Genomic DNA, 11,041 nt, shown 5'->3' with positions numbered 1-11,041 from the left:
TCAAATAAGTACATCCTAGTGGCAGTAGACTATGTATCTAAGTGGGTGGAGGCCATTGCAACCCCAACAAATGACAATAAAGTGGTCCTGAACTTCCTCAGAAAGAATGTCTTTAGTAGGTTTGGAGTTCTTAGAGCACTTATCAGTGATGGAGGAAGCCATTTCTGCAATAGACCATTGAAGACTCTACTCTTGAGATATGGAGTAAAGTATAAGGTGGCCACACCTTATCACCCCCAAATAAGTGGCCAAACAGAGGTGTCCAATAGAGAGTTAAAATGGATCTTAGAGAACACTGTGGGGCTTCAAGAAAGGACTGGTCGAAATAGCTGGACGATGCTCTTTGGGCATATAGGACAGCCTTCAAAACACCAATAGGGATGTCCCCGTATCAACTGGTGTATGGGAAGGCTTGTCTCCTGCCATTAGAGCTTGAACACAAGGTTTTTTGGACTCTCAAGTTGTTGAATTTTGATAGCCAAGCTGCTGTTGAAAGGAGACTCTTACAACTGCAAGAATTAGAAGAATTCAGATCCCAAGCCTATGAAAGTGCCAAAATGTACAAGGAAAAGGCAAAGGAAAAACACGACCTCAAGATGGCACCAAGAAGCTTTGAGGAGGGTCAGAAAGTGCTACTTTACAACTCCAAGCTTAAATTTTTCCCTGGGAAATTAAGATCAATGTGGTCTAGCCCTTTCCTTATCACCAAGGTTTCTCCTTATGGACATATAGAACTTATGAAAGAAAAATCACGGGAGAACTTCACTGTGAATGGACAAAGGCTCAAACACTACTTGGGTGACATGGGGGCAGATTCCAAGATAAAATATAGACTCAACTGATAGAGCTGACCATCAAGCTAGTGATGAAAAAAGAGCGCTTGTTGGGAGGCAACCCAACCAAAGGTAGTTTTCTTTTTGTAGTCATTTCAATAAAAGAGTTAAGGAAATTTCTCTGTATTGCAAGGAGCTAAATTTGGTGTTGCACACCAAAACAATCCAAGGGTGAATGTGTAATTCTAAGTTTGGTGTCCCACCACGAATTTCATTAAGAACATATTGCACCCTTAGCATGATTAGTGTTAGCTCCAAACAATCAGAGAAATGACTCAAAAGTGTTTGTTTTCTAGTATCTAGTTTATAGTTGTTCTCTAGTTCATAGTTTACTCTCTTGATAAAAGTACTTGAGGTTTTCTGCATAAACTCAAATTGCTACAAGAAATTAAGTTTGGTGTTCACACACCAATTTAAGTTCAAAAGCCTACAAACATGCATGCATGCTAACAATCTCTTAAGTGCTTGAGGAACAAGCAACTTCCAATGACTTGCAGGAATTCACTTTATCTCTTGGAAGGAATACACACCATCAGCTAAAAATAAAAAGATGGACATTAAAGTCAATGATGGTGATAATAGAGAGGAAGCGACTAGGCTTTAAGAGGTTGTATTGTTGCTTAACTCATTCCACTTTAGAATGTGTAAGTTGGAAGTCTGAATGTGCCCATGTTAAGAGTTAACTTGTAGTCATTAAGTCATTTTGTGTGTTTAAGTTTGCAATACGTATGCTAGCCTAGGTGTGTGTGCTTTCACTTTCACTTGTTAAATTCTTGTCTTGTCCCCTAAGTCTTTTCAATTTCAATAAAAGAAATGTTTGAACAAGAAGTGGAATAGTTCCTTTTTAGCAAGAAGTGAAACAACAGTAAGTGGTAGCATATATGTTTGATTGTGTAGTAGGTCACTCATAATGAATAAAGGATAGATTGCTCACCTTTTAGTAAACACTAGCATGCTGTCTATGAATCTTAGTAAATAAAAGACCTTGGATAAAAGAAAAACAAACAAAAAGAAGGAAAACGAAAAGCCAAAAGTGGCAGCAAAAACAAAATAAAGCAAGGAATAAGGCTAGACACCAATAGTTTGTACCTTAAGACATATGCCTGTGGTGTCTTTGTACTATGATCTGCTTGGATGATTAGGTTCTATGGAGTGCTTTAACACTTGATAACCTGGGTTACCTAACCCGGGATTATCAACCAAAAGTCCATTATCAAGAGCAACCTAGTTACAAGACATTTAGTAACCCAAAGAGGTGTTGGGCATTAATGTTCTAAGAAGAATTGTGAGCCAAGTGTCTGTAGTGAATATGTGTTGAGTGCAAATAAGGTAAGAAACTACTACAACACATGACACTGAGCTAAAGCTTACACGGAAAGAAAATAAAGAAAAGTAATTACCAAGGATGAGTGAATAATAAGAGGTCATAACAGTATGTTAATTGATGCTTGAAGGAGACATTTTATGCCTAAAGATCAATAAGAAGTGAGCTATTGCATTTTCTACATAAAACCCCATGAACTAATAATAACGACTTGCTGACATGAACATCCCTTCTGTTTCATTCTTTCTTCTTCATAATTCAGTACTTGCTTAGGGACAAGCAAGATTTAAGTTTGGTGTTGTGATGTGGTATGCGAAATTCTGATTCACATTTTTCACAACTCCGCATAGCTGACCAGCAAGTGCACTGGGTCGTCCAAGTAATACCTTATGTGAGTAAGGGTCGATCCCACGGAGATTGTCGGCATGAAGTAAGCTATGGTCATCTTGTAAATCTCAGTCAGGCGGATTCAAATGGTTATGAGGTTTGATAGTAAAAAGAACAATAAAACATAAAATAAAATAAAGTCACTTATGTAGTTCCTTGGTGAGAATTTCAGATAAGCCTTTGAAGATGCTTTGTTGCCTCTGAACCTCTACTTTCCTACTGTCCTCATCCAATCATGTATACTCCCTTCCATGGCAAGCTGTACGTTGGTGGATCACCGTTGTCAATGGCTACCATCCGTCCTCTCAGTGAAAACATGTCCTCTATGATTTCCTGCATGGCTAATCAGCTGTCGGTTCTCGATCATATCAAAAAAGAATACATTTATTCTTTTGCACACTGTCACTGCGCCCAACAATCATGAGTTTGAAGCTCGTCACAGTCATCTCATCCAGATCCTACTCGGAATACCACAGACAAGGTTTAGACTTTCTGGATCTCAAGAATTCTGTCAATTGGTTCTAGCTTATACCACGAAGGTTCTAACATCATAGATTCAAATGCCCTGTTGTCAGGAGAGGTGATTCAGATCCGTGGGTTAGAGACCAAAGAGAATATACTTCAGTTGTCGTCCAATAACTACTTGAACATCATGTAGACTGCTTTGTGATTGTCAGGCACGTGGATCTTGGCTAAGCAAGTAACGAAGATTGAGTGATTGTCACAGATCACCCCTTTATTCTAACTTAACTGAATTAAGTACAAGATTATATCTTGGAGGAGAAGTAGGCGTGAATTGAATAGAAAAATAATAATACTTGCATTAATACTCGAGGAACAGTAGAGCTCCTCACTTTAATCTATGAGGTGTAGAAACTCTGCCGTTGAAAATACATAAGAACAAAAGGTCTAGGCATGGCCGAATGGCCAGCCTCCAAAAAGGGTTCGAAGAACTCCCAAAAGGTCAAAGACTCCAAATACAATAGTAAAAAGTGCTATTTATACTAAACTAGTAAACTAGGTTTACAGAAAATGAGTAGATAGTGTAGAAATCCACTTCCAGTGCCCACTTGGTATGTGTTTAGGCTGAGCCTTGAAGTTTTCACATGCATAGGCCATTCTTGGAGTTAAACGCCAGCTTTGGTGCCAGTTCTGGCATTTTACTCCAGAAAATGGTCTCTAATGGGCATTTTGACGCCAGTTTGAGCCATCAAATCTCGGGAAAAGTAGGAATTGTTATACATTGCTGTAAATCCCAAGATGTCTACTTTCCAACACAATTGAGAGTGCGCCAAATGGGTTTTTGTAGCTCCAGAAAATTCACTTCGAGTGCAGGGAGGTCAGAATCCAATAGCATCTGCAGTCCTTTCTCAGCCTCTGAATTAGATTTTTGCTCAGGTCCCTCAATTTCAGCTAGAAAATATCTAAAATCACAGAAAAACACACAAACTCATAGTAAAGTCCAGAAATATGATTTTTGCATAAAAACTAATAAAAATATATTAAAAAGTAACTAAAACATACTAAAAACTACCTAAAAACAATGCCAAAAAGCGTATAAATTATCCGCTCATCACAACACCAAACTTAAATTGTTGCTTGTCCCCAAGCAACTGAAAATAAAATAGGATAAAAAGAAGAGAATATACAATAAATCCCAAAATATCAATGAAGCTTAGTTCTAATTAGATGAGCGGGACTTGTAGCTCTTTGCTTCTGAACATTTTTTGCATCTCACTTGATCCTTTGAAATTCAGAATGATTGGTATATATAGGAACTCAGAATTAAGATATTGTTATTGATTCTCCTAGTTCAATATGTTGATTCTTGAACACAGCTACTTATGAGTCTTGGTCGTGACCCTAAGCATCTTGTTTTTCAGTATTACCACCGAATACATAAATGCCACAGACAAATAACTGGGTGAACCTTTTTAGATTGTGACTCAGCTTTGCTAGAGTCCCCAGTTAGAGGTGTCCAGAGTTCTTAAGCACACTCTTTTTGCTTTGGATCACAACTTTAACCACTCAGTCTCAAGCTTTTCACTTGGACCTTCATGACACAAGCACATGGTTAGGGACAGCTTGATTTAGCCGCTTAGGCCAGGATTTTATTCATTTGGGCCCTCCTATCCATTAATGCTCAAAGCCTTGGATCCTTTTTACCCTTGCCTTTTGGTTTAAAGGCTATTGACTTTTTTTGCTTGCTTTTTTTTCTTTTTTTTCTTTATTTTTTGCATATTTTTCGCAAGTTTTTTCTTTTTCACTGCTTTTTCTTGCTTCAAGAATCAATTTTATGATTTTTTAGATTATCAATAACATTTCTCTTTTTTCATTATTCTTTCAAAAGCCAACAATTTTAACATTTATAAACTTCACTATCAAAAAAAATATGCACTGCTCAAGCATTCATTCAGAAAACAAAAAGTATTGCCACCACATCAAAATAATTAAACTAATTTCAAGATAGAATTCGAAATTCATGTACTTCTTGTTCTTTTGCAATTAGAAACATTTTTCATTTAAGAAAGGTGAATGATTTATGGGACATTCATAACTGCAAGGCATAGACACTAGACATTAATGATCATGTAATAAAGACACAAACATAGACAAAACATAAAGCATATGGAATGAAAAATAGAAAAACAAATAACAAGGAAATTAAAGAACGGGTCCACCTTAGTGACGGCGTCTAGTTCTTCCTCTTGAAGATCCTATGGAGTGCTTAAGCTCCTCAATGTCTCTTCGTTGCCTTTGTTGCTCCATATTGGAACTCAAATCCCCTAAAGAGGTGTTGAGTTGCTCCTAGTAGTTGTGTGGAGGAAAATGCATCCCTTGAGGCATCTCGAGGATTTCTTGATGAGGGACTTCCTCATGCATTTGTTGAGGTCCATGAATGGGCTCTCTTGTTTGCTCCATTCTCTTTTTAGTGATGGGTTTGTCCTCTTCAATGAGGATGTCTTCCTCTATGACAATTCTGGCTAAATTGCATACGTGACAGATGAGATGAGAAAATGCTAACCTTGCTAAAGTGGAGGGCTTGTCAGCCACCTTGTATAGTTCTAGAGGTATGATCTCATGAACTTCCACTTCCTCTCCAATCATGATACTATGGATCATGATAGCCCGATCCACAGTTACTTCAGATCGGTTGCTAGTAGGAATGATAGAGCGTTGAATGGGCTCCAACCATCCTCGAGCCACATGTTTAAGGTCCGGCCTTCTTAGTTGAACCGACTTGCCTTTGGAATCTCTCTTCCATTGAGCTCCTTCCACACAGATGTCCTTGAGGACTTGGTCCAACCTTTATTCAAAGTTGACTCTTCTAGTGAAAGGATGAGAATCTCATCTCATGATTGGCAAGTTGAACGCCAATCTCACATTTTTCGGACTGAAATCTAAGTATTTCTCCCGGACCATTGTGAGCCAACTCTTCGGGTCCGGGTTCATACTTTGGTCATGGTTCTTAGTGATCCATGCATTAGCATAGAACTCTTGAACAATTAAGATTCCAACTTGTTGAATGGGATTAGTGAGAGCTTCCCATCCTCTTCGCCAAATCTCATGTCGGATCTCCGGATATTCGCTCCTTTTGAGCTTGAAGAGGACCTCAGGGATCACCTTTTTCTTGGCCACAACTTCATAGAAGTGATCTTGATGGGATTTTGAGATGAATCTTTCCATCTCCCATGACTCAGAGGTGGAAGCAATTGCCTTCCCTTTCCTCTTCCTTGAGGTTTCTCCGGCCTTAGGTGCCATTAATGATTATGGAAAATTAAAAAGCAAGGCTTTTTCCCATACCAAACTAAGAGGTTTGCTCATCCTCGAGCAAAAAAAGAAAGAAGAGAGTAGAAGAAGAAGAGAGGTGGGAGATAGAGGCGTGAGAGGGTTTCGACCAAGGTGGAAAGAAGTGTTTGTAATGTGTGAAAGTGGAGGAGTAAGTGAGGGGTATATATAGGGTAAGAGAAGGGGTGGGTTCATATAAAGTTGGGTAGGTTTAGGAGGAAAATGGTTTGAATTTGAATGGTAAGGTCGGTGGGGTTTTATGATGGGTTTTTGGGAATTAGGGGATGGATGTGAGTGGTGATGTGTGGAAAACGATCCAACACAAAACTCACCGGCAAGTGTACCAGGTCGCATCAAGTAATAAAACTCATGGGAGTGAGGTCGATCCCACATGGATTGAAGGATTGAGCAATTTTAGTTTAGTGGTTGATTTAGTCAAGCGAATCAAGTATTGGTTGAGTGATTCTGTATCCAACAGTAAGTAAATAACAGGAAATGTAAAGGGAGAGGGATGGATTGCAAAAATTAAAGAGAACTGAAAGTAAAGATGCTGAATCTTAAAGAACAAGAAATTTAAATGACTGAAACTTAAAGTGCAAGAAATGTAAATTGCAGTAACTTAAAGTGCAAGAAATATAAATTGCTTGAATGGAAAAGGGATTTGAGGACTGGGATTTCAGAATTCAAACAAGGGAAATTAAATTGCAACAATTAACTAAACAAGAGATGAATTGAAATAGACTAGATCTCAAACAGAAATGGAAATTAAATATGCAGTAGGGGTTCACAGAAGAACCAAAAGGAAAATGAGATCTCAGGGCTCTAGAGACTAGATAGCAGAGTCTAGATCTCAATTGCCTTCCCAGATTCAAGTTCACAAAGCAATTAACAAGAAATTAAAGATTGAAGCGGTAAAAGAAATTGGATTCAACTCAATTATGCAGAAGGGAAATTAAAGAGATCTTGAATGGAGATTGAGACAGAAATTCCTCAATTCTTCACACCCAAGACTCAAACAAGAAAAGTAAAAAGTGCTCAAGCAAGAATGAGGAAGAAGAGAGATCAATTCTCCTCCCCAATTCTCTGAAATCTCAGTTCCTAGCTCTCAGTGAAGTCTCCAAGAGAAGGTTCAAAAGTCAAAATAAAAGAAAAGATTCAAAGCTCAAAAGAAAGGTCCTAATTACATCAAACTATCTCCTATTTATACACTTTCTGTTCTTGGATCTTGGGATTTGGATGGGCTTTTGATTTGGTGAAGAAATGAATTAAATTGGATTTTTAATCCAATTTTCAGCCCATGAAAAATTGGCTTCCAGGAGGCTGCCCTGCCCTTGTGGAGGGCAGGGCAGAAAATTGTGCGTGCGGCCCTTGGTGCGTGCGTGTTGGTGCTGCAGGATGCTGCCCTGCCCTTGTGGAGGGCAGGGCAGAGTTTTTTTGGTGCGCCAGATTCTGCCCCTGCGTGCGTGCTTGCTGGCCGAGACTCCTTGGTGCGCCAGATTCTTGTGCGCTGGCCGTGCACCACAAAATGCTGCCCTGCCCTCGCGGAGGGCAGGGCAATGTTTCCAAAAGTGAAGCCCCGCGTTCGAAACTCGGTGGAGGCACACGCTACTTCTTTTCCTTGGTTTTCTTGGCACCAAAGTAAGGCCTAGTTCCTTGCTTCCTCATGGTGCCAAGTTCGATCCTTGTGGCAAGCATTGGTACCCTTGTTGTGGGCAGGGCAGTGTTGCTTCTCAAAACTTGTTTCATTATGTTGCCCTCCTGGAGGATAGTGTGCCCTTGTGGAGGGCAATGTTTGCTTCCTCCCTTTCATGCGCCACACTTCTTATCTCTTGGGCCACGCTTTCTTAAGCCACGTTTTTCCTTTTTTTTCTTTCTTTCTTCACCTACAAGAAACCAAAACAACCACTCAAAGTATCTCTAAATTCATAAGGTTTATAATTCATTAAAAATCAATTAATTCTTGCTCAAACCTCATGATTTAGCATCAATTTAATGGTAGTTGCTTGATTTAAAGAAGTTATGTATTTTTATTCCAAATCACTTACTTAGGATGCAAGAAAGTGCATAAAGACTAATAAAACAAGTGAAATTAGCTTGAAAAATGGGTATATGATGACTTGTCATCAAGTGGTGTTTTGGGTAGAGTGTCATAGAGAGGTGTAAAGAGGAGAGAGAGTGAGGTGGGGGAGGTAGGGATCCTGTGGGGTCCACAGATCCTGAGGTGTCAAAGATTTTTCATCCCTGCACTTCCTTGGTGTTAAACGCCGTCTGTGTGCAATTCCTGGCATTTAAACGCCAGGCTGTTCCCCTTTTCTGGCGTTAAATGCCAGTCTACCTACTAGTTCTGGCGTTTAACGCCTAGAATTATACCAGGCTGGGTGTTAAACGACCATTTTGGTATCCTTATTGGCGTTTAAACGCCAGTAAGCTCGTCCTCCAGGGTGTGCTATTTTTTATGCTGTTTTTTATTTCGCTTTAGTTTTTGCAGTTGTTTTTGTGACTCCACATGATCATCATCCTAAAGAAAATATAAACTAACATAGATAAATAAATAAAATTAGGTTGCCTCCCAATAAGCGCTTCTTTAATGTCAATAGCTTGACAATGAGCTCTTTTCAGAGCTTCACAATTGTTTAGAGCATGATTGTGGACTTCCAACACCAAACTTAGAGTCTGAGTGTGAGGCCTCTGCTTGACTCTGTATGGAGATAATTGGATAAAGCCTTTCATGCTTCTTCTCCATGCTTACAGAGGAAGATCCTTGAGCCTTAAACAAAAGGTAGTACTCATTCAACTAAAGGACTAACTCTCGTCTGTCCACATCAATTACAGCCTTTGATGTGGCTAGGAAGGGTCTTCCAAGGATGATGGATTCATCCTTATCCTTCCCAATGTCTAGGATTATGAAGTCAGTAGGGATGTAAAGGCCTTCAACTTTCACTAAGACATCCTCTACAAGTCTATAAGCCTTTTTCATCGATCTGTCTGCCATCTCAAATGAGATTTTTGCATCTTGTACCTCAAAGATTCCTAGTTTCTGGTTGATGCCTGACCCCAGGTCACACAGAGCCTTCTCAAAGGTCATGGTGCCAATGGTGCAAGGTATTAAGAACCTTCCAGAATCCGGTTTCTTTTGAGGTATCTTCAGCTGAACCAAGGCGTTTAGTTCATTAATGAGCAATGGAGGTTCATCCTCCCAAGTCTTATTACCAAATAACTTGGCATTTAGCTTTATGATTGCTCCTAAATACTAAGCAACTTGCTCTTCAGTAATGATTTCATCTTCTTCAAAAGAAGAATATTCATCAGAGCTCATGAATGGCAAAATTAAGTTCAGTGGAATCTCTATGGACTCTGTATGAGCCTCAGATTCTTTTGGTTCCTCAATAGAGAACTCCTTGTTGGTCAGTGGACGTCCCTTGAGGTCTTCCTCATTGGGAATCACTGCCTTTTCACTCTCTCCAGGTTCGGCCATTTTGGTTATAGTTATGGCCTTACACTCTCTTTTGGGATTCTCTTTTGTATTGCTTAGGAGAGTACTATGAGGAGTTCCAGTAACTCTTTTACTCAGCTGACCCACTTGTGCCTCCAAATTTTTCATGAAGGACCTTGTTTCATTCATGAAACTGAGAGTGATCTTAGATAGATCAGAGACTATGTTTGCTAAGCCAGAGAGGCTCTGCTCAGAATTCTCTGTCTGTTGCTGAGAAGATGATGGAAAAGGCTTGCTATTGCCAAACCTATTTCTCCCACCATTATCGTTGTTGAAGCCTTATTGAGGCTTCTGTTGATCCTTCCATGAGAAATTTAGATGATTCCTCCATGAAGGATTATAGATATTTCCATAGGATTCTCCCATGTAATTTACCTATTCCATTACAGGATTTTCAAGGTCATAAGCTTCTCCTTTAGAGGAGGCTTCTTTAGCACTGCCAGATGCAACTTGCAATCCAGTCAGATTCTGAGAAATTATATTGACTTGCTGAGTCAATATTTTGTTCTGAGCCAATATGGCATTCAGAGTATCAATCTCAAGAACTCCTCTCTTCTGAGTCGTCCTATTGTTCACATGATTTCTTTCTAAAGTGTACATGTACTGGTTATTTGCAACTATCTCAATGAGTTCCTGGGTTTCTACAGGTGTGTTTAGATGAAGGGATCCGTCAGTAGAATGGTCCAATGACATATGTGACATTTCAGACAGATCATCATAGAATATACATATGATGCTCCATTCTGGAAACATGTCAGAAGGACACCTTTTGGTTAATTGCTTGTATCTTTCCCAAGCTTCATAGAGGGATTCACCTTCCTTCTGTCTGAAGGTTTGGACATCCACTCTGAGCTTACTTATCTTTTGAGGTGAAAAGAATTTGGTCAAGAAGGCATTGACTAACTTTTCCCAAGAGTTCAGGCTTTCTTTAGGTTGTGAGTCCAACCATGTTCTAGCTCTATCTCTCACAGCAAAGGGGAAAAGCATAAGTCTGTAGACCTCGGGATCAACCCCATTGGTCTTAACAGTATCACAGATCTGCAAGAATTTAGTTAAGAAAATGATGAGGATCTTCTTATGGAAGTCCATAAAACTTGTAGTTCTGCTTCATTAGAGAAACTAATTGAGGCTTAAGCTCAAAGTTGTTTGCTCCAATGGCAGGAATTGAGATACTTCTTCCATAGAAGTTGGAAGTTGGTGCAGCATAGTCACCAA

General features: G+C 39.4%; 1 non-coding gene across 1 annotated transcript; it reads left to right on the top strand.

Annotated features, from left to right (window-relative positions):
* The first annotated feature begins 10,577 nt into the window (after positions 1 to 10,577).
* LOC127741041 (small nucleolar RNA R71) lies at positions 10,578 to 10,681 on the top strand. The gene has a single exon (XR_008001893.1). It is a non-coding gene; the product is annotated as a small nucleolar RNA R71 (small nucleolar RNA).
* The last annotated feature ends 360 nt before the right edge of the window (positions 10,682 to 11,041 follow it).

This window comes from Arachis duranensis, chromosome 7 (assembly GCF_000817695.3).
Source record: "Arachis duranensis cultivar V14167 chromosome 7, aradu.V14167.gnm2.J7QH, whole genome shotgun sequence".
In the NCBI taxonomy this organism is placed as follows: domain Eukaryota; kingdom Viridiplantae; phylum Streptophyta; class Magnoliopsida; order Fabales; family Fabaceae; genus Arachis; species Arachis duranensis.
The sequence above is the reverse complement of the archived record's forward strand: the minus strand, read 5'-3'. Positions and strand labels throughout refer to the sequence as shown.